At 46.0% G+C, this 24,569-nt stretch overlaps 1 pseudogene; it reads left to right on the plus strand.

Moving 5' to 3' along the window:
* The first annotated feature begins 23,799 nt into the window (after nucleotides 1-23,799).
* LOC139253275 (histone H2A type 2-A-like) lies at nucleotides 23,800-24,181 on the plus strand (annotated as a pseudogene).
* The last annotated feature ends 388 nt before the right edge of the window (nucleotides 24,182-24,569 follow it).

A 24,569-nucleotide genomic window follows, 5' to 3' on the forward strand; every position in this document is an offset into this window, starting at 1 on the left:
TGTAGGGGTTGTGTGGGGGGTGTAGGGGTGGGGGATGTGGGGGGTGTAGGGGGTAGGGTTTGTGGGGTGTGTAGGGGATGATGTTTGTGGGGTTGTAGCGGTGGGGTTTGTGGGGGGGGTTATAGTGGCGGGGTTGTGGGTGGGGTGTAGAGGTGGGTGTTGTCGGGGCTGAGGGCGCGGAGGTTAGGGAACAGTTTCCTTTATGTTTAATTTCTATCTCCCTGAGGTGCGGAGGATTGGCAGAATAGTCATTCCGCCACAACACTGACCAAGTGCCACCTACACTCACTCACAAGCCCGATGTGCAATTGAACTGGTTTACCTCCTTCCTGCATGATGCATTCTCCACCCCAGCCAGTACTATCAGCCAATGGAAAGCTAAGAGTTCGATGATTGATGGGGTTGAGTGGCGTCTCATTCAATCTTTGATTTACAGTCTTAACAACCCAAAATGTCTGCACCAACAACCCAAGAATACCCAGGCGAGCAGACTTGCCTTTGATGCTTGATGGGCCAAAGTGTCTTTTTATTCATGAAAACTGTTTGGCCACGAGTTTGGCTTCATTCTTAGAAATGGAGAAAAGAGAAGACCCAGAAAACGGAGCTTAGTGCCACCTTCATTATAATAATGGCATCACACACACGAAAACTTATGCTGGGGGAGAAGATGGATTCATGGCTGTCCATTTATCTGACGTCATTTCTGTGCAAAGCCTCCATATTTTAGGTTGTGCTCTGCCGTGCCCAAGCTATGCCAGGATTGTGCCAGACTCCATATGGACCCAGGCAACTTTTAGTCGTTCAGAGCACACGCCTGAAAACAACGGCTGGTCTAACAAATACATGTAAATGAGGACTCGGCGCCTGGTTAATGATCCCTCCGCTCAATTGGATCTTGCAAGCACTGTATTTGATTTGTAACATAAAATCTGACTGCAAAAGCTTCTATAGATATGTGAAGAGAAAAAGATTAATGAAGACAAATTTGGGACCCTTGCGCTCAGAATCAGGTGAATTTATAATTGGGAACAAAGAAATGGCAGACCAATTGAACAAATACTTTGGATCTGTCTTCACCAAGGAAGACACAAAGACCTTCCGGGAATACTAAGGGTTCGACGGTCTAGCGAAAAGGAGGAATTGAATTAAATCCTTATTAGTCAGGAAATTGTGTTCGGGAAATTGATGGGATTGAAGGCCGATAAATACCTCGGGCCTGATAGACTGCATCCCAGAGTACTTAAGGAAGTGGCCCTAGAAATAGTAGATACATTGGTGATCATTTTCCAACATTCTATTGACTCTGGATCAGTTCCTATGGACTGGAGGGTAGCTAATGTAAAACCACTTTTTTAAAAAGGAGGGAGAGAGAAAACAGCGAATTATAGACCGGTTAGCCTGACATCGGTGGTGGGGAAAATGTTGGAATCAATTATTAAAGATGAAATAGCAGCGCATTTGGAAAGCATTGACAGGATCGGTCCAATTCAGCATTGATTTATAAAAAGGAAATCATGCTTGACAAATCTTCTAGAATTTTTTGAGGATGTAACTAATAGAGTGGACAAGGTAGAAGCATTGGATGTGATGTATTTGGACTTCCAAAAGGCTTTTGACAAGGTCCCACACAAGAGATTAGTGTTCAAAATTAAAGCACATGTTATTGGGGGTAATGTATTGACGATTGACATGGATAGAGAACTGGTTGACAGACAGGAAGCAGAGTCGGAATAAACGGGTCCTTTTCAAAATGGCAGGCAGTGACCAGTGGGGTGCATCAGGGTTCAGTACTGGGACCCCAGCTATTTACAATATACATCAATGATTTAGATGAAGGAATTGAATGTAATATCTCCAGGTTTGCAGATGACACTAAGCTGGGTGGTGGTGTGAGCTGTGAGGAGGATGCTAAGAGGCTGCAGGGTGACTTGGACATGTTAGGTTGGTGGGCAAATGCATGGCAGATGCCTATTAATGTGGATAAAAGTGAGGTTATCCACTTTGATGGCAAAAACAGGAAGACATAATATTATCTGAATGGTGACAGATTAGGAAAAGGGGAGGTGCAAAGAGACCTGGTTGTCAGGGTACATCAGTCATTGAAGTTTGGCATGCAGGTACAGCAGGCGGTGAAGAAGGCAAATGGCATGTTGGCCTTCATAGCGAGGGGATTTGAGTATAGGAGCAGTGAGGTCTTACTGCAATTGTACAGAGCCTTGGTGAGACCACACCTGGAATATTGTGTTCAGTTTTGTTCTCCTAATCTGAGGAAGGACGTTCTTGCTATTGAGAGAGTACAGCGAAGGTTCACCAGACTGATTCCCGTGATGGCAGGACTGACATATGTGGAGGGACTGGATCAACTGGGCTTGTATCCACTAGAGTTTAGAAGAATGAGAGGGGATATCATAGAAACATGTATTATGCGTACGGGTTAGAGGCAGGAAGAATGTTCCCGCTGTTGGGGAGTTCCAGAAGCAGGGGTCACAGTCTAAGAATAAGGGGTAAACCATTTAGGACCGAGATGAGGAGAAACTTCTTCACTCAGAGAGTGGTTAACCTGTGGAAGCATTTACCGCAGAAAGTTGTTGAGGCCAGTTCATTAGATATATTCAAAAAGGGAGTTAGATATGGCCCTTCTGGCCAAAGGGATCAAGGGGTATGGAGAGAAAGCAGGAAAGAGGTACTGAGGGAATGATCATCCATGATCTTATTGAATGGCGATGCAGGCTCGAAGGGCCGAATGGCCTGCTCCTGCACCTCATTTCAATGTTTCTATGTATGATCTGTATGAAGTGCTGTATCCCAAAGCAAGCGCCCTACGCGGAACCCCGACACGACAAGTGAGCCCCAGGTGGGTAGAGGAAATGTTTCAAAGACACCCTCAAAGCCTCCCTGATAAAGTGCAACATCCCCACTGACACCTGGGGAGTCCCTGGCCAAACATCGCTCGAAGTGGAAGAAGAGCATCCGGTAGGGTGCTGAGCACCTCGAGTCTCGTCGCCGAGAGCATGCAGCAAACAAGCGCAGACAGCAGAAGGAGCGTGCGGCAAACTAGACTCCCCACCCACCCTTTCCTTCAGCCACTCTCTGTCCCACCTGTGACAGAGACTCTAATTCCCATATTGGACTGTTCAGTCACCTGAGAACTCACTTTGAGAGTGGAAGCAATTCGATTTCGAGAGACTGTCTATGATGTTGCTTTGCTCAATAACATCAACAACTTCCATTTATATGGCGTGTTTAGTATAGCTCATTGTAAAAACTGCCCACAAACCCTTGATGATGACAGTCGGGTAAAGGCTGTTATTTAACACTATTTACTGGGATGCTCAGCAACATTCGGCAAGTCTCTGGTACTTTGTAAATGTGGTGAGGTTTTCTGCCTCTACCACCCTTTCAGGCAGTGAGTTCCAGATCCCCACCATCCTCTGGGTGAAGAAATGTTACCTCAAACCCCCTGTTACCCTTCCCCCAATTAGTTTAAAGCTATGCCCGGTCTGCTAAGGGAAATAGGTCCGTCTTATCAACTCTATCTAGGCCCCTCATAGTTTTCTAAACCTCACTAAGCTCTCCCCTCAGCCTCCTCTGTTCCAAAGAAAACAAGCACAATTTCTGACTGTGTTCGCTGCTCTGACTGAGTTCTAAAATTGTGAATTTGTAGCTGCAGGTCAGTCTGGCCAGGGGCTTGTGAACAAAGTCACTCTGCCCACATTGGGCATGTTGCTCAGTCTGCCCCAGGGGCTGGAGTACAGCAAGGATGGAGAGGAGCAAAGCCTGCAGCTGCTGGGAAGGGAGGGCATAGGAGGGTAGAGAGCAGGAGGGGAGGTTACAGGAGGGGAGGGTGCAGGAGGGGAGGGCATAGGAGGGCAGGGTGAAGGAGGGGAGGGTTTAGGAGGGGAGGGTGTAGGAGGGCAGGGTGTAGGAGGGAAGGGAGTAGGAGGGGAGGGTGCAGGAGGGGAAGGTGCAGGAGGGGAGGGTGCAAGTTGCCTTATACCACCCGAGTGCACAGGAGCAGAACATCTTTCCAGTGAGCATCCCTCAGGTTCCGGTCAAAATCGATAGAACCCACATTAACCTGTGCGCCACTCATCCAACAATCAGCCATAGTGTGATGACAGGCACAGCATCATTCAGGTCTGCGGTTGGTAAAGGGATCAAGGGGTATGGAGAGAAAGCAGGAGTGGGGTACTGAAGTTGCACGATCAGCCATGAACACATTGAACGGCGGTGCAGGCTCGAGGGACCGAACGGCCCACTCTCGCACACATGTACCATGTTTCTATGTTTCGTGCCAGTTGTCACGATGCCTTTAGCCTGCACAGGCCTCAATCCCACCATCCCTTCCAGCCATACCATCAGGTGTCAGGCTTGCTGCTTGTAGACAAGTGTATCTCCTGAGGACGTGGCTTCTGGCAGGTGTCAGGAAGCCGACCTCAGATACAGGGAGCATTACAGTCAGAGCCACGCCTCTACCAAAGCTCTAATTGAGCAAACAGTTGAAGCAGAGGTTGCGTCGCTTGGATAGATATGAAGGCATCTTGCAATATATCCCCGATAGAGTCTGCAGATTTGTTGTAATTTGCTGCATGCTCCATAACTTTGTTCTGCATTGGGGGCTCCTGGGGAGGAAGAAGTGCATGCGCGGGAGCAGGAAGAGCAGCAGACTCTGCGGTTACCGAGCAACAATAAGGGCCACTAATTCTACCCGCCGCCAGGGCTGAACAACAACAAATCATCAACCTAATAGAGGCATTTAACATTGTGAAAGGTTTTGGTAGAGTAGACACAGAGAGAATGTTTCCACTTGTGGGGTGAGCAAAACTAGAGGCCATCAATATAAGATAGTCACCAAGGAATCAAACAGGTATTTCAAAAGAACCTTCTTTACCCAGAGAGTGGTGAGAATGTGGAACCCGCTACCACAGGGAGTGATTGAAGCGAATAGTAACGATGCATTTAAGGGGATGCTAGACAAGCATTTGAGGGGGAAGGGAATAGAGGGTTATGTTGATTGATTTAGATGAGGAAAGATGGGAGGAGGCTCGAATGCAGCATAAACGCCGGCATGGACTGGTTAAAAATACAAACATAAGGAATAGGAGCAGGAGTCGGCCATTCAGCTCCACGAGCCCGCTCCGCCGCCCTACAAAGATCACGATCGATCTTCCACCTCAACTTCACTTTCCTGCGCTATCCTCATATCCCTTGATTCCCAAATGGTCTGTTTCTGTGCTGTATATCCTGTGTAATCCTATGATCATCATCACAGGCAATCCCTCGTAATCGAGGAAGGCTTGCTTCCACTCTGAATGTGTATAAAATTATGAGGTGCCTAGATCGAGTGGATAAGACCTATTTCCATTTACAGAACGCGGCCGGGCCATTGTCAGCAGCATTGTCAGCAGCACCCGGTAAGTCCAGGGTACTGCTGACAACACTAGGTTCGGTGTGACTCCTGTGGCCCAGAAAATTTTCTGGTCAAGTTCCAAGGGTGTCGCACTGGAGAGGTTCAACTGTCTGCGTATCACCTCACTACGCATGGACAAGCTAATCCAAAGAAACAGCGCACAGCAGGAGATTGTTTCCAAATCGTTCATTTTTCAGTTGTGAACAAAAATGTCGAAGAACTAAAGGTCACTGTCAGGCAAACGCTTAGTGCCTGTCTTCAGTGCTCCATTGTCGAATCTGGTAACCCTTCCGAAACGCCAGCCCAGATGCTATGACGTGGGAGGTGGAAGGCCGTTGATCATCCCTAGAGGGCCAAAACACACGAATGTCCAGCTGCAGTCTGCAGCCTGTTGGCGTCCGCTGGGGCAGTCTGGCACCAACCCGAGCACTGGTCAATGGGCTGGCAGAGGGAGCACGTATGCTATTGATGATTGTAATGAGCAGGAATGTGAACTCTAGCTGATTTTCACCACTCCCTAGCCCAGAGGAGCATTGGAGGTCAATAGTGACATCTTTACCGCCATTGCAGCTGAGATCCACGAACTTAACAAGAGACTGGTTGTTAAAGGAGAGACCTTTTGGTTTGCTTGGATCAATGCATTCCCTCCTGCCCCTCCCCAATGCCCCCTCTCCGCCTGAATGTTATTGGCAGTGAGAGCTAGTTTCCTTTAGACTTCATTTTTATCTCCCTGAGGTGAGACGACGGATGGGAAGTATAGTATCCCCCCTCCCCCCCACACAGCCGACCACCCAAGGGCCACCTGCACTCTTCCAGAAGCAAGGCATCCAATTGACATTGGTTTACTGTTCCCTCTTAGTCTTTGTCTCCTTCTCTCTGATTTCAAAACATGTCACTCCACCCTCCTCGCTGCAGGAACTTAGCACGGGTGAACTCCACTTTGGCTTCACCAATTCCATCAAGCCGGACTGCTCCACTCCTGTCGTAGATTTATGTCCCCCAGTCATAAGAAATAGGAGCAGGAATAGGCCATACGGCCTTTCAACTCCCAGGTCACAGCCACTGGACCAGCAACTCACAGGGGCATCAGATTAGGCAAAGTAGCACTTTAGTATTCAATAGCTTATCAGAAAATGACTGGACAATGTTCTTTTTATTATTCATTAAGTTATAACAGTGGGGATGGCTCGATTCTCTAACATAGCTGCATATTTCACAAAGGAAACAGGATGCAAGCATAGAAATCAATCTACTGTCAACAGAAATGGTGATATTTCAGGTGGATGGCAATACCTTCCTTTATTGAAATCGAAGTCCTTAAATCTATGCGACAAGTACTTTACAGATAATGCCTAACTAGAGTCTACCCATTATCACTTGCAGCTAACTGGAAACAAAAACATGAATTGTCATTAATAAAAATCTTTTTATTTCGACTTTCACCAATACTCCCCCACTCCATTACTCTCCCCACATGGGCCCACCCCCCTTCAACTGAGTATGAGCCATATTTATCAGGCAACCTTTCGGCCACCTCAGCAGTTAGCTTGAGTTGTACATGTGTTTCGCGTTACAGTCCCTCCTCAAGCCCGAGATCATTCAAGCATGCCCATTCTAAATTGGATGAATGCAGGGAACCCCCATGGAGCCCTGTGAGTACGAATATTGAAGAAATCAACAGAAAGGAAGGTGGGTGGTGATAAACTAATAATTTCGGATATATGTATGAACACCATTCTTGGTACTTAACGGCTGGGTGAAATTCTCCTTAGCATGAGGCTATGGTAGCAATTTACGCTGACATGCTACTCTAATTAAAGAATCTTCCTTAGAGAGGCTGCAAGAGTAGAGAAACCGACTGTAGATGGTCCTCCGCCGAGGTTGGACTTGGTTGGGGCTGTGAAAGGTGACCTCTTTAATTCATTCGATGAACGATATACATCTAATTGGAAGCACTTAATGGAAAAATGTTGATCACGCCTTAACTTGAATGACCACATAGGCTCAATGAAGCTGTATTTTGTAATTTTATGACTATTTATAGAGGGCAATCCATTCAACCATAAGGCTAGACTAACAAGATCCTTGCTGGCAAGATAACAAAATAATCAGAAAGTTGGACAAAAATTAATAAATGTCCAAACCAGATGTTTGTCAGTGTAGTTACTTGCTTCAACTCCAGATAATTTATTTGAATGCTGATGCGATGTGAAGTTTATGCTTTGTTTCCACCGAGCTTGTGGTATTCTACCCAAGGGACCACCTTCGAGGAAGTGCCATGTTACCCTTGAGATTAACAAGAAGATTCCGAGTTGTTTCAGGCTTCAAGCCTGGATTCAAGCCCTAGCACCTTCATTCAGATCATTGGGATACGAAGTCAGATTGGTCAACACCACGTGCGTGAGCAGAGCTTTGCCAGAACCGGTTATAGCTAGCATTTTCAAACTAGGAGCCTCATCTCCAATTTTTTGAAGTCCCGAATTGGATTAAAGAAGCCAAAGTGGAAAGAAAGTTAATGCAGTTTTGATCCACAACCTCTAGATTTCTTCAGCACGGTTTGGAGGCAATAATATTTATTTTGCTTATTTTTTACTGAAGAACCTGGGTGAAAGGTCACGGATCACAGTGCAAAGCAACAGGATTGAAAGATTAAGAGAGAAGATTAGATAAATCAATTGGTGGTTGGGTGACGCCAGGCTTGAGATTTGAATGCCGATGGAAGGGAACAAGTTCCGCAGTTCTGAATCCAAAAAAGGAATGAATTGGCGATAGTGCGATCCTGGTTAACCCATGCCAGTGGATAAAGACCCGGCTTTGTCAAGCCCGCGCGGCGGCCGATGTGCAACGGCCACCACACATCAAAACATAGAAACATACTAAATAGGTGCAGGAGTAGGCCATTCGGCCCTTCTCCCCTGCACCGCCATTCAATGAGTACATGGCTGAACATGCAACTCCAGTACCCCATTCCTGCTTTCTCGACATACCCCTTGATCCCCCTAGTAGCAAGGACTTCATCTAACTCCTTTTTGAATATATTATTGAATTGGCCTCAACAACTTTCTGTGGTAGAGAATTCCACAGTTTCACCGCTCTCTGGGTGAAGAAGTTTCTCCTCATCTCGGTCCTAAATGGCTTCCCCCTTATCCTTAGACTCTGACCCCTGGTTCTGGACTTCCCCAACATTGGGAACATTCTTCCTGCATCTAACCTGTCTAAACCTATCAGAATTTTAAACGTTTCTATGAGGTCCCCTCTCATTCTTCTGAACTCCAGTGAATACAAGCCCAGTTGATCCAGTCTTTCTTGATAGGTCAGTCCCGCCATCCCAGGAATCAGTCTGGTGAACCTTCGCTGCACTGCCTGAATAGCAAGAATGTCCTTCCTCAAGTTAGCAGACCAAAACTGTACACAATACTTCAGGTGTGGCCTCAACAAGGCCCTGTACAACTGTAGCAACACCTCACTGCCCCTGTACTCAAATCCCCTCGCTATGAAGGCCAACATGCAATTTGCTTTCTTAACCGCCTGTTGTAGCTGCATGCCAACCTTCAATGACTGATGTACCATGACACCCAAGTCTCGTTGTACCTCCCCTTTTCCTAATCTGTCACCATTCAGATAATAGTCTGTCTCTCTGTTTTTACCACCAAAGTGTATAACCTCACATTTATCCACATTATACTTCATCTGCCATGCATTTGCCCACTCGCCTAACCTATCCAATTCACTCTGCAGCCTCATAGCATCCACCTCGCAGCTCACACTGCCACCCAACTTAGTGTCATCCGCAAATTTGGAGATACTACATTTAATCCCCTCGTCTAAATCATTAATTTACAGTGTAAACAGCTGCGGCCCCAGCACAGAACATTGCGGTACCCCACTTGTCACTACCTGCCATTCTGAAAAGTAACCATTTACTCCTACTCTTTGCTTCCTGTCTGACTACCAGTTCTCAATCCATGTCAGCACACTACCCCCAATCCCATGTGCTTTAGCTTTGCACATTAATCTCTTGTGTGGGACCTTGTCGAAAGCCTTCTGAGAGTCAAAATATACCACGTCAACTGGTTCTCCCTTGTCCACTCTACTGGAAATATCCTCAAAATATTCCAGAAGATTTGTCAAACATGATTTCCCTTTCACAAATCCATGCTGACTTGGACCTATCATGTCACCTCTTTCCAAATGCGCTGCTATGATATCCTATATAATTGATTCCATCATTTTACCCACTACTGAGGTCAGGCTGACCGGTCTATAATTCCCTGTTTTCTCTCTCTCTCCTTTTTTAAAAAGTGGGGTTACATTGGCTACCCTCCATTCGATAGGAACTGATCCAGAATCGATGGAATGTTGGAAAATTACTGTCAATGCATCCGCTATTTCCAAGGCCACCTCCTTAAGTACGCTGGGATGCAGTCCATCAGGCCCTGGGGATTTATCGGCCTTCAATCCCATCAATTTCCCCAACACAATTTCCAGACTAATAATGATTTACCTCAGTTCCTCCTTCTTACGAGACCCTCTGAACCCTTTTATATCCGGAAGGTTGTTTGTGTCCTCCTTAGTGAATACTGAACCAAAGTACTTGTTCAATTGGTCTGCCATTTCTTTGTTCCCCGTTACAACTTCCCCTGATTCTGACTGCTGGGGACCTACTTTTGTCTTTACTAACCTTTTTCTCTTTACATATCCATAGAAACTTTTGCAGTCCGTCTTAATATTCCCTGCAAGCTTCTTCTCGTGCTCCATTTTCCCTGCCCTAATCAAACCCTTTGTCCTCCTCTGCTGAGTTCTAAATTTCTCCCAGTCCCCGGATTCTCTGCTATTTCTGGCCAATTTGTATGCCACTTCCTTGGCTTTAATACTATCCCTGATTTCCCTTGATAGCCACGGTTGAGCCACCTTCCCTTTTTTATTTTTAGCCAGACAGGAATGGACAATTGTTGTAGTTCATCCATGTGGTCTCTAAATGTCTGCCATTGCCCATCCACAGTCAACCCCTTCAGTATCATTCGCCAATCTATCCTTGCCAATTCACGCCTCATACCTTCAAAGTTTCCCTTCTTTAAGTTCTGGACCATGGTCTCTGAATTAACTATTTCATTCTCCATCCTAATGTAGAATTCCACCATATTATGGTCACTCTTCCCCAAGGGGCCTCGCACAACGAGATTGCTAATTAACCCTCTCTCATTACACAACACCCAGTCTAAGATGTCCTCCCCCCTCGTTGGTTCCTCGACATATTGGTCTAAAAAACCATCCCTTATGCACTCCAGGAAATCATCCTGCTCCGTATTGCTTCCAGTTTGCTTAGCTCAATCTATGTGCATATTAAAGTCACCCATTATAACTGCTGCACCTTTATTGCATGCACCCCTAATTTCCTGTTTGATGCCCTCCCCAACATCACTACTACTGTTTGAAGGTTTGTACACAACTACCACGAACGTTTTTGCCCTTTGGTGTTCTGGAGCTCTACCCATATAAATTTCACATCATCCAAGCTAATGTTCTTCCTAACTATTGCATTAATCTCCACTTTAACCAGCAATTGTACTCAACCTCCTTTTCCGTTTATTCTATCATTCCTGAATGTTGAATACCAATGGATGTTGAGTTCCCAGCCCTAATCATCCTGGAGCCACGTCTCTGTAATCGCAATCACATCATATCTGTTAACATCTATTTGCACAGTTAATTCATTCACCTTATTACGGATATTACTTGCATTAAGACACAAAGCCTTCAGGCTTGTTTTTTTAACACCCTTTGTCCTTTTGGAATTTTGCTGTGTCGTGGCCCTTTTTGTTTTTTGCCTTGGGTTTCTCTACCCTCCACTTTTACTCATTTCCTTTCTGTCTTTTGCTTTTGTCTCCTTTTTGTTCTATATATTTATTTGTTTTTATTCATTCTATTTCCGTGTCCCTTTTAAGGGGATATGCTGTCTGTCCGAGATCATTCGCTGTCTGATAAAAATGTTGTGCGATCAGCCCCGCATCATTCTGTGTCTGTTTAAAAGCGATGTGCTCTCTGTCCCGAATTTCAAATTTCAAATTTCAAAAACTGCCTTTGGAGGTTGCAGGGATTTTAGTTTGTTTGTGTGTTTGTGTAAGTCAGAGTGTGTGCAAACGTGCTGTGCGATCTTACTGGCATGTGAGACAAATGCATTACATGCAACTTGAAACCGTACTGATTTGATTGAACACTCCTCTGACGGTATAAGAATCTGCTGTGAAATTTTGCTATTCCACATCTGAAAGAAGAGAAAATACACAAGTTAGAAATATAGCGATTTTAGCCAGGATTGCTTGTGGGCTGTGTGACATCCTCCATCCTTATTTTCAAATTCAGATCAAATCAAACCAAGACAAGACAAGACATGAATGACTGACTGACTTTGTTTCGACACGTATATATATGTGCATATTTATATATAATCCCAAATGTTTAACTTCCAAAATAAATATGATTTTTCTGTTCTGCCTGCACCGGGCTCTATTACATTTGACCTCTTTCACAGCACAAGCAGCTGCTGTCAGATTCAGCAGAAATACACACGCGACTTCAAAATATCGCCTTTGTGGCCCACATCTTTCCTCGTGGCTTGTCTTCCACCATGGGCTTACTGTGTTTGGGTATTTATTGACTGCACCCCTCATTTCCAATGAAATTCTTCTGTTCACACAGCCTTCGTTCAATCAAAAAATATATGGATTATGAATCAATTATTTATTTATGTAAAATAAATCAAATTCATTTTTTTTAAATAAAATTAAATGCATTTATTGTGTTAATATGTTTATATATAAATATATTTCAATCTGGGCTGGTTTTACGTCCCTCCCTCCATCCTGCCTGTCAATCACCTGTGGCTTCAATAACCGTCTCTGCCCGCGTGGTCCTGAGCCCCACTGCACAATTGCCTTCAGGGGTGATAGAAATCTCACTTTATTCTTTTAAAAGGGAATTGCTGTCAGTCAAGGGTCATTCTGCATCTGGGTAAAAGGGATGTCTTTGCAGACCCGGATCATTCTGCGTCTGTTTAAACGGGCTGGTTGTCAGTTCCGGTTCATAATCTTTCCCTTCAAAACGGATTTTCTCGTAAACCCGGGTCATCCTGTATAGCTAGAGAAGGAGTATGATTTCAGCTGCAATGACCGAATTGTTAAACTGTTATGTTCCAATTTACATTGGGGTTGCTTGCGCCGGTGCGCACCCAGATCGCAGTGCATCTGTTCGTTCACTCGAAATATGCTCATCTTTTCCTAAATCCACTCCTTGACAATGCAGTTGCGCCGAATTTGCTCCCAATATACACAACAACACAATACAAACTGCCGGTCGAAGCTGTGTGGCCTAATTGATAAGGAGTCTGATTTCGATTATAACGGCTAAGTTCTCATAATATTGCTGGTTCGAGTCGTGCTGCAGTCAACTTTGCTCGGTGCGTGAAATTTTATATTTTTTGTTGTGATTGTGCCGATAAACCAACCATCTCTTCCAGTTACTCACCTGACGTAAAGGAAGGCTGATTGCTCGAAGAATCTAATGGCACGTTTTCATCATTGATCATCTGTATGCACGGGCAGAGCAAGCTGTGAAGTGGACTTCCTTGCACATTATTTCTGTTTGGATACAAAAAGCACGAGATTGAATGGCTGCCGATCCGTTGTAGAAGAGACGAGGTGGTGGAGAGGTTCAGGCGATGGACTGCTAATCCATTGTACTCTCCACGCATGGGTTCGAATCACATCCTCGTCGTCGTTGTCTTACAGCTTTGACCTCTCTGGTCGTTTTGTCATTCACATTTAACCTCATCGCCAAATTCACCTTTTACTGACAAGGATGCTGTACTTTGCTCATGTCATGTCTCAAATTGATAATATGTTCGTCAAAAATATAACATTTGCAGGACTATGGCGAGGGCGACTAATTTGATCGGTCTCTGAGGAACAGCACATGCACGATGGTCCTAATATCTTTTCTCACTACCGTCAGAATCTGAGAGCTGCGCTTTTCACTGTCGGCGGCTCGTTGGTCGAGAGCTATGATTCTCGCTTAGGAATGATCACGCTTGAAATGCAAGAGGTCTCGGCCAAATCCTGGAAGGTCGACATGTGAGATAACAGATATATTTCAATTTAAAACGTGTGATTTTGCGCCGATGTTCCCGCAGCATCCAAATCGCAGAGCAAATGTTTAATCCCCTTCCCACTGAATACTGTCGACAGACCTGGTCACCTTCGTAAAGGAATGGTCATTCTGACATCACGTTCTGAACAAGCGCACACAACATAGAAACATAGAAAATAGGTGCAGGAGTAGGCCATTCGGCCCTTCTAGCCTGCACCGCCATTCAATGAGTTCATGGCTGAACATGCAACTTCAGAACTTCATTCCTGCTTTCTCACCATACCCCTTGATCCCCCTAGTAGTAAGGACTTCATCTAACTCCTTTTTGAATATATTTAGTGAATTGACCTCAACAACTTTCTGTGGTAGAGAATTCCACAGGTTCACCACTCTCTGGGTGAAGAAATTCCTCCTGATCTCGGTCCTAAATGGCTTACCTCTTATCCTTAGACTGTGTATCCTGGTTCTGGACTTCCCCAACATTGGGAACATTCTTCCTGCATCTAACCTGTCTAACCCAGTCAAAATTTTAAACCTTTCTATGAGCTCCCCTCTCATTCATCTGAACTCCAGTGAATACAAGCCCAGTTGATCCAGTCTTTCTTGATAGGTCAGTCCCACCATCCCGGGAATCAGTCAGGTGAATCTTCGCTTCACTCCCTCAATAGTAAGAATGTCCTTCCTCAGGTTAGGAGACAAAACTGTACATAATACTCCATGTGTGACCTCACCAAGGCCCTGTACAACTGTAGCAACACCTCCCTGCCCCTGTACTCAAATCCCCTCGCTATGAAGGCCAACATGCCATTTGCTTTCTTAACCGCCTGCTGGACATGCATGCCAACCTTCAATAACTGATGAACCATGACACCCAGGTCTCTTTACACCTCCCCTTTTCCTAATCTGTCACCATTCAGAAAATAGTCTGTCTGTCTGTTTTTACCACCAAAGTGGATAACCTCACATTTATCCACATTGTACTCCATCTGCCATGCATTTGCCCACTCACCTGACCTATCCAAGTCGCTCTGCAGCCTCATAGCATCCTCCTCGCAGCTCACACTGCCACCCAACTTAGTGTCGTCCGCAAATTATTAGATACTACATTTAATCCCCTCATCTAAATCATTAATGTACAGTGTAAACAGCTGGGGCCCCAGCACAGAACATTGCGGTGCCCCACTAGTCATTGCCTTACATTCTGAAAAGTCCCCATTTACTCCTCCTATTTGCTTCCTGTCTGAAAACCAGTTCTCAATCCATGTCAGCACACTACCCCCAATCCCATGTGCTTTAGCTTTGCATATTAATCTCTTGTGTGGGACCTTGTCGAAAGCCATCTGAGAGTCAAAATATACCACATTAACTGGTTCTCCCGTGTCCACTCTACTGGACACATCCTCAAAAAATTCCAGAAGTTTTGTCAAGCATGATTTCCCTTTCATAAATCCATGCTGACTTGGACCTATCATATCACCTCTTTCCAAATGCACTGCTACGACATCCTTACTAATTGATTCCATCATTTTACCCACTACCGAAGTCAGTCTGACCTGTATATAATTCCCTGTTATATCTCTCCCTCCTTTTTTAAAAAGTGGGGTTACATTGGTTACCCTCCACTCCATCGGAACTGATCCAGAGTCAATGGAATGTTGGAAAATGACTGTCGATGCATCCACTATTTCGAAGACCACCTCCTTAATTGCTTTGGGATGCAGTCAATCAGGCCCTGGGGATTTATCGGCCCTCAATCCCATCAATTTCCCCAACACAATTTCCCGACTAATAATGATTTCCCTCAGTTCCTCCTCCTTACTAGACCTCCGACCCCTTTTATAAACGGAAGATTGTTTGTGTCCCTCTCAGTGAATACCGAACCAAAGTACTTGTTCAATTGGTCCGCTATTTCTTTGTTCCCCGTAATGACTTCCCCTGATTCTGACTGCAGGGGACCTACGTTTGTCTTTATTAACCTTTTTCTCTTTAGATATCTATAGAAACTTTTGCAGTCCGTCTTAATGTTCCCTGCAAACTTCTTCTCGTACTCCATTTTCCCTGCCCTAATCAAACCCTTTGTCCTCCTCTGCTGAGTTCTAAATTTCTCCCAGTCCCCGTGTTCGCTGCTATTTCTGGCCAATTTGTTTGCCACTTCCTTGGCTTTAATACTATCCCTGATTTCCCTTGATAGCCACGGTTGAGCCACCTTCCCTTTTTTATTTTTACACCAGATAGGAATGTACAATTGTTGTAGTTCATCCATGCGGTCCCTAAATGTCTGTCATTGCCCATCCACAGTCAACCACTTCAGTATCATTCGCCAATCCATCCCAGCCAATTCACGCCTCATACCTTCAAAGTTACCCTTATTTAAGTTCTGCACCATGGTCTCTGAATTAACTGTTTCATTCTCCATCCTAATGTAGAATTCCACCATATTATGGTCACTCTTCCCCAAGGGGCCTCGAACAACGAGATTGCTAATTAATCCTCTCTCATTACACAACACCCAGTCTAAGATGGCCTCCTCCCTAGTTGGTTCCTCGACATATTATTCTAAAAAAACATCCCTTATGCACTCCATGAAATCCTCCTCCACCGTATTGCTTCCAGTTTGGTTAACCCAATCTAAGTGCATATTAAAGTCACCCATTATAACTGCTGCACCTTTATTGCACGCACCCCTAATTTCATGGTTGATGCCCTCCCCAACATCACTACTACTGTTTGGAGGTCTGTACACAACTCCCACTAAAGTTTTTTGCCCATTGGTGGTGTTCTGCAGCTCTACCCATATAGAATCCACATCATCCAAGCTAATGTCCTTGCGAACTATTGCCTTAATTTCCTCGTTAACCAGCAATGCTACCCCACCTCCTTTTCCTTTTATTCTATCCTTCCTGAATGTTGAATACCCCTGGATGTTGAGTTCCCAGCCCTGATCATTCTCGAGCCACGTCTCTGTAATCCCAATCACATCATATTTGTTAACATCTATTTGCACAGTTAATGCATCCACCTTATTGCGGATACTCCTTGCATTAAGACACAAAGCCTTCAGGCTTATTTTTTTAAAACCCTTTGTCCTTTTAGAATTTTGCTGTACAATGGCCCTCTTTGTTCTTTGCCTTGGATTTCTCTGCCCTCCACTTTTCCTCATCTCCTTTCTGTCTTTTGCTTTTGCCTCCTTTTTGTTTCACTCTGTCTCGCTGCATTGGTTCCCATCCCCCTGCCATATTAGTTTAACTCCTCCCCACCAGCACTAGCAAACATTCCCCCGAGGACATTGGTTCCGGTCCTGCCCAGGTGCAGACTGTCGGGTTTGTACTGGTCCCACCTCCCCCAGAACCGTTTCCAATGCCCCAGGAATTTGAATCCCTCCCTGCTGCACCAATGCTCAAGCCACGTACTCATCTTCGCTGCGATTCCTACTCTGACTATCACGTGCCACTGGTAGCAATCCAGAGATTACTACTTTTGAGGTCATACTTTTCAATTTAGCTCCGAGCTCCTTAAATTCGTTTCATAGGACCTCATCCCTTTATTTTTACCGATGTCGCTGGTACCAATGAGCACCACGACAACTGGCTGATCTCCCTCCATTTTTAGAATGTCCTGCACCCGCTCCGAGACATCCTTGAACCTTGCACCAGGGAGGCAACATACCATCCTGGAGTCTCGGTTGCGGCCGCAGAAACGCCTATCTATTCCTCTTACAATTGAATCCCCTATCACTATCGCTCTCCCACTCTTTTTCCTGCCCTCCTGTGCAACAAGACAATGAGTCATCAACAATTGGTAAATGAATTAAATAGTCTGCAATTACATTGTAAATAGTAGGAAATAAAATGCTGGCTAATAACTGGTGCAGATAATAGCTTATCTCTAGCAAAGATTAAGAATGATGTGTTTTGTTTACGCACACACACGCACATAGCAATGACTCTGTGTGCATTCTTTTCAGTTGTTCTACTTAACCTGATGCAATTTTATTTCTTAGGACTTTAGGAACCTGTGGGAAGCCATTCGGCGGTGTTTGCTGTGTCAGTATCTCAAGAGATAGCTCGCCGTTGCTCCTCCCACTGCCTGGGAGAATGGGGCAGCTATTTAAAGGGACAGGGACTCTCTTTTCTCTGCCTATTTATATCTAAAGGTACAGTCTAGTTTATCTCAGAGTGTCGGCAGACTTCACGAACCGAGCTCCCATTAACATTCACTCCCTTCTGTATCGCACTGTGATTGTAAAGCTGTCTATTCGAGTGACTTGAGCCTTTTTAAAATGGCACATGGTTTTTATAATCCATTTGATTTGCTTGTTTATTTTGGAAAAAATTCAGAATTGTGCAGTGTGACGAAGGTTTTGGTTAAAGGTGGAGTAAAATTTGTTTCAAAATATTCTTTCGAACACTCCCTCAACCCCCCAAATTTTAGAACACTCTGCAATACTGACTGGGAAGTTCCCAATTTCGATCCTTGATCTGGGCTGTTAGTTGATCTCAGCCAAGGCAACAGTTCAGGGGTTATAATTGTCCTCAGTACCATTGCGTTAAATATGTGTCAAAATTAGGCACTGCCCTTGCTATTGATACTGATCCAGTGACATCAATTGGGAAGTGCATGAATGTCATTTGGGGGTAGGATTGTTTTGACTCTGATGCCTACCACAGTGAAAATCCTGCTGACACTCACTGAGTCGACTGATGGTGAATCACCAGAGGTTAACAAATTTATGTGGAATTGCACCCAGCCAGATTCAGCACTTCCTGGAGAAAGTAACTCGCAGTTGATTTTAGACAGTAAGGATGGAGGGAGAGTGTCTAGAATAAAGCATTTACAGCTTTGCAGGGACCGGAGGGGACAGAATGTCCGATAGAAACTAGACTTGTCTGTTCTGTACTCCCCGCAGGATAACAATGCAGAATGGGAATTCTTCCAGAGACCAGAACCGGGGCAGTTTGAACAATCTGTCTAATATTTCCTTACTATAGAATCTAAATGCACACGAGGCCCATACTTGAGAGAACGTAATTCTGTGGCCACTAACATTTATTATCCAGCACTCAAGTGATGAAGGTGGGTGGAGCTTCCCCTTTTATACCTGAAAGTCCAGGTTAGGAGTGTCTCCCACAAGTTCACCCCTTGTGGTCAATGTTGTCACGGTGTACAACTTAGGTCAGTTTATACATGGGTTACAATGACAGTTGAATACATGACATCACCTCTCCTTAAAGTCTTATTGGGATCACTCGTTAAGTCTCTCTGGTGGTTTACGCTCCCTTGTAGAGCGCCTGAGATTGTGCTCCAGTTGTTGGGCGTTGGCCTGAGTGTCTGCTGTTTGCGGTGCCTCGGCCTGTCCGGACTGCCCACAGTGACTGGGCTCTCCTCCTCTTGGTTCCGGTGTCCGGTCACCTGTGTTGGAGTGAACTCTATATCGTGTTCTTCCTCTGCTTCTTCTATGGGGTTGCTGAACCTCCTTTTTGTTTGATCCACGTGTTTGCGGCAGATTTGTCCATTGGTAAGTTTAACTATCAGAATCCTATTCCACTCTTTGGGCAATCACAGTGCCTGCGAGTCATTTAAGCCCTGCAGCGTAGTTGAGGACAAAGACAGAGTCATTGACATCAATACATCACACCCTTGCATTCCCGTCATGGTAGTCACATTGTGACTGGCGCCTGCTCTCAACAATTTCTTTCATGATGGTGTGCATAATGAATAACCTGGTGTTGAGTGTCCTTTTCATTAGCAGCTCTGCGGGTGGAACCCCTGTGAGCGAGTGTGGTCGGGATCTATTGGCCAACAGGAGTCTTGAGAAGCGGCTTTGTAGGGAACACCCTTGGATTCTGAGCATCCCCTGTTTGATTATCTGCACTGCTCGTTCCACCTGACCATTTGAGGCCGGCTTGAACGGTGCCCTTCTGACATTGTTGATACTATTTCCTGCCATGAAGTCCTGGAATTCAGTGCTTGTGAGACACAGGACATTGTCGCTGACCAAGTCGTCTGGTCGACCATGGGCAGCGAACATTGTGCATAGACTTTCTCCCTTGGCAGAGGATGTGCTTGAATTGAGAATGTCACACTCGATCCATTTGGAGTAGGCGTCTACTACAACCAACAACATTTTTCTCATGAAAGGACCTGCGTAGTCCACATGGATGCGTGACCATGGTTTGGCGGGCCAGGACCAGGGGCTAAGGTGGGTGATCCCTTGGCGCATTGCCCCGCTGGGCACACGTGTTGCATCTGTGAACACAAAGTTCCAGGTCTGCATCTATCCCTGGCCACCAAACGTGTGACCTGGCAATTGTCTTCATCATGACAATGCCCGGGTGCTCATTGTGGAGTTCTCTGATGAACATCTCTCTGCCCATCTGGGGCATGACAACACAGTTTCCCCATAGTCGGCAATCGGCCTGAATCGAGAGTTCATCCTTGCGTCTGTGAAATGGTTTGAATTCCTCAGGGGTTGCCCCGTGCGTGGCTGCCCAGTCCCCATTCAGGACACATTTCATGACTAAAGACAGTAGCGGGTCTCTATTTGTCCAGACTTTGATTTGACGGGCTGTCACAGGCGAGCCTTCGCTTTCAAAACTACAACAGCCATGACCATCTCAGCAGCATGCTAGGTTGCCCCTCGGTGGTGGCTAGTGGGAGCCTGCTGAGTGTATCGGCGCAGTTTTCAGTGCCCGGTCTGTGCGGAATTGTATAGTCATAGGCGGCTAACCTGAGTGCCCACCTCTGTATGCGGGCCAATGCCTTTGCATGTATGGCCTTGTTGTCGGCCAAAAGGGACGTTAGGGGTTTGTCATCTGTCTTCAGCTCAAACTTCCTGCCAAACAGGTACTGGTGTATTTTTTTACAGCATATATCCATGCAAGCGCTTACTTTTATACCATCCCGTAGCCCCGTTCTGCCTGGGACAGACTTCTGGAGCCATAAGCTACCGGCTGTAACTGACCATTGGCATTCACATGCTGCAACACACACCTGACCCCATAGGACGACGCATCGTATGTTAAAACAAGTTTCTTACATGGGTCATATCACGTTAACAGATTGTCGGAGCATAACAAATTTTGTGCTCTGTCAGAATTCCTTTTCCTGGCTGTTCCCCCAGAACCATTCACGACCTTTGTGCAGGAGCACGTGTAGCGGCTCTAGCAGCGTGATCAATTTGGGAAGAAAGTTACCAAAATAATTCAGGAGCCCCAGGAATGAATGCAGCTCCGTCGTGTTACGGGGTCTGGCTGCTCTCTGGATCGCTTCCGTCTTGGACACAGTAGGTCTGATCCCGTCTGTTGCTACCCTCATCCCCAGGAATTCTACCTCTGGAGCTGGGAAGATGCACTTCAACTTTTACAATCGCAGACCTACCCGGTCCAGTCTGCGTAGCACCTCCTCCAGGTTGCAGAGGTGTTCTTCAGTGTCACAACCCGTGATGAGGATGTCGTCTTGAAAAACCATTGTCCTTGGAATCGACTTGAGGAGGCTTTTCATATTTCGTTGAAAGATTGCGGCGGCCAAGTGAATTCCAAACGGACATATGTTGTACTCAAACAACCCCTTGTGTGTCGTGATGGTGGTTAGCTTCTTTGACTCACTCGCCAGCTCCTGGGTCATGTAAGCAGAGGTCAGGTCCAATTCTGAAAAAGGTTTGCCACCGGATAGCGTCGCAAAGAGGTCCTCCGCTCTCGGAAGCGGGTACTGGTCTTGCAATGACACCCGATTGATGGTGGCCTTCTAATCATGACATATCATGACCGACCCATCCGCCTTGAGCACCGGCACAATCAGGCACACCCAGTAACTGAATTCGACTGGCAAAATTATGCCTTCCCTCAGCAGGCATTCCAATTCGCCTTCTATCTTATCCCGCATCAGGTACAGTGCCACTTTGGCCTTTTGGTGTACTGGACTCACGTCCGGATTTATGTGAATCACTACCTTGGTCCCCATGAAAGTGCCAATGCCTGGTTGAAATAGTGAGTCAAATTTGTCCAGCGCCTGTGAGCATGATATTCGCTCCACAGAAGAAATTGCGTTGACATCGCCCCATTTCCAGTTCATGACAGGAAGCCAACTCCTCCCAAGCAGTGCGGGACTGTCCCCCGGGACAATCCAGAGTGGCAAACTGTTCTCTGAATCTTTGTGGGTCACAACTACCGTGGCACTGCCTAGCACCGTAATGATCTCCTTTGTATATGTCCGTAGCTGTGCGTCAATTGACAATAATTATGGCCTCCTGGCCTTGGGCGCCCACAAATTGTCGAACTGTTTTATACTCATCAGGGACTGGCTGGTCCCTGTGTCTAACTCCATTGATACTGAGATGCCATTGACGAGCACTTTCATCATTATCGGTGGCGTCCTGGTGTATGAACTGTACATGTGCTCCACATGAACTCGCTGAAGTTCAGCTTCCAGCAATTTCCCCCATTGTCCCTTTGGCCTCGTAGGGCTTACATCGGGCCCGTCCTCCTCGTACATCAATGTGGCTGCAGGCTTCCTGCACATATGCACCAAGTGACCGCTGACGTTGCAGTTTCTGCAGGTATATTGCTGATAGCTGCAAGCTCTGGCTGTGTGTTTGCCTCCACATCTCCAACATGAGCCGTTGTTGGAAACAAAAGGTCCATTACCATTCGATCGTCTCTGACTGTCTCTGTAACTGTCCTTAAGCGCACCATTGACAGGTGTTGATGGCACCATTACTGGCCGCATTGTCCCTTGCGATGGCATGGATCACGATTCAGTTAGCCATTGTCTCTGTTGAATTCCCACTTTGGCTTGGACTACATGCTCGGGCATGTCCGATTGACCCTGTCTGCCTAGAGAACTGTGTGCCACGTTAACAATGTTGACTTCCTGTCCATTTGCTGCATTTAAACCAACATTTTTGTCAAACATCATTCTGGTCTCTTCCTCCCCCGAAATAAATGTCTGGGCCATCAAAGCCGCTGTTTCCAGGGTCCAGTCTTTAGTCTCAATCAGTTTCCTGAAAACCCCAGTGTGCCCGATGACCCAAATAAAAAAGTCTCACAGCATTTCCGCTCTGCATGCATCTGGGAACTTACATCGGCTCGCCGGTCGCTGGAGGTCTGTCATGAAGTCTGGAACACTTTGCCTTTCTCACCACTGGTGCATGTAAAACCGATGTCTCGCCATGTGCATGCTTCTCGCCAGTTTAATGTGTTCCCCGATCAACTTACTGAGCTCTTCAAAAGCCTTGTCCGCCGCCTTCTCCGGCACGAGAAGGTCCTTCATCATGGGGTAGGTCCTGCATCCACAAACCATCAGTTGATGAGCCCTGCGTTTGTTGGCCGAATCCTGTCTCAGCCATTCCTTACTGACGAAAGTTTGCTGCAGTCTCTCAATAAACTAGTCCCAATCATCACCAACACAGTATCTCTCGTCTGTGCTGCTAGTGGCCACGCTCGGGTGCTTAAATCCAAGTTTCTCGCCACCAATAATATGTCCTTACTCTACAATATAAATGCAAACGAGGCCCATACTTGAGACAAGGTCACTCTGTGACCAGTAACCATTATTAGCCAGCACTGAAGTGACGAAGGTGGGTGGAGCGTCGCCTTTTATGCCTGAACGTCCAGGTTAGGAGTGTCTCCCAAAACTTCATCACCTAGTGGTCAATGTTATCACGGTGTACAACTTAGGTCAGTTTATGCATGGGTTACAATGACAGTTGAATACATGACACTGTCCCTCTTCCCTTTTCACAGAAGGACTCCCAGTTCTGGTCTCACTGCCGCCTTTGCGGGCGTTCGATCGACAATCTGTGAAACCCAAATTTTTCAAATATTGGGTTGGAATGTGTCCGTTACAGAATTAGTGGGGATCGACTCCCGCCCATTACAGACAGTTTGAAATAGCACCCGAATTTAATCCAGCCTGTAACTTGCAAGGGACACCTGGAAAAAGACTAAATAAATTAAAACCTGTAAGCAAATCTTTGACCAATGGTGGATTTATTAACATAATCCGCTATTTTTAAAATTGTTGGCGGGTTTTTTAATTACAAATCGTTATTCTGACTGTTGGAGACAGTAATTTCGGCCCTACTTTCATTGGTGGGCTAAATAGACTGGGATTGCTTATCAGAAAAGACCAATGAAATTCACTCGAAGCGATTAATCACAAGTTCGCTCCCTGCATTTCCCCAGAAGGTTAACAAGGGCAGATGTGGGAGGAGTGTCTCATTATTTCTCTGAACATGTGGATTGTCTAGAAGAGGAAAAACCGGCGGTAAAGCTCGGCCCAAGGCCAAGTCTCGCTCCTCCCGGGCCGGATTGCAGTTCCCTGTGGGCCGTGTTCACAGGCTCCTGCGGAAGGGGAACTACGCTGAGCGTGTGGGTGCCGGAGCCCCGGTCTACATGCATGCTGTGCTCGAGTATCTGACCGGCTGAAATCCTGGAGCTGGCCGGCAACGCTGCCCGCGACAACAAGAAGACCCGCATCATCCCCAGACATCTGCAGCTGGCCATCCGCAACGACCAGGAGCTCAACAAGCTGCTGGAAAAGGTGACCATCGCTCAGGGTAGGGTGCCGCCTAATATCCAGGATGTGCTGCTGCCCAAGTATACCACCGGTCCGTCCAAGAGCAAGTAAAGCGGACAAGATTTAATCTGGTAACCCAAAGGATCTTTTCCGAGCCACCCACAGTATCAATGTAAGGGCAGGTTAATGCTCTCTGGATCACAATTGTCCCAGATCTAAATTAACATTGAATCTCTGCAATTAAGCGGTTAGTTTCCTGATCAGAAATGACCCTCAGACATTCTCGGTTATAAACTGGTCACTGTCGACAGATAGTGCAACAGGTTTGCTGTTATAAAATCGTGCTGCAAGATACCATGAATCATTTCTGGCCTGCGAGGCGGTAAACTTACCCCGATTGCGATGGCCGGGAATGGAAGCCGGGCCCACTGCTTGGGAGGCAGCTCACTGCTCACTATAGCACCATCGCTCACATTTGAGAAAGTGACAGGAAGAGGCT

The sequence above is a fragment of the Pristiophorus japonicus genome, unplaced genomic scaffold (assembly GCF_044704955.1).
Source record: "Pristiophorus japonicus isolate sPriJap1 unplaced genomic scaffold, sPriJap1.hap1 HAP1_SCAFFOLD_49, whole genome shotgun sequence".
Lineage (NCBI taxonomy): Eukaryota > Metazoa > Chordata > Chondrichthyes > Pristiophoridae > Pristiophorus > Pristiophorus japonicus.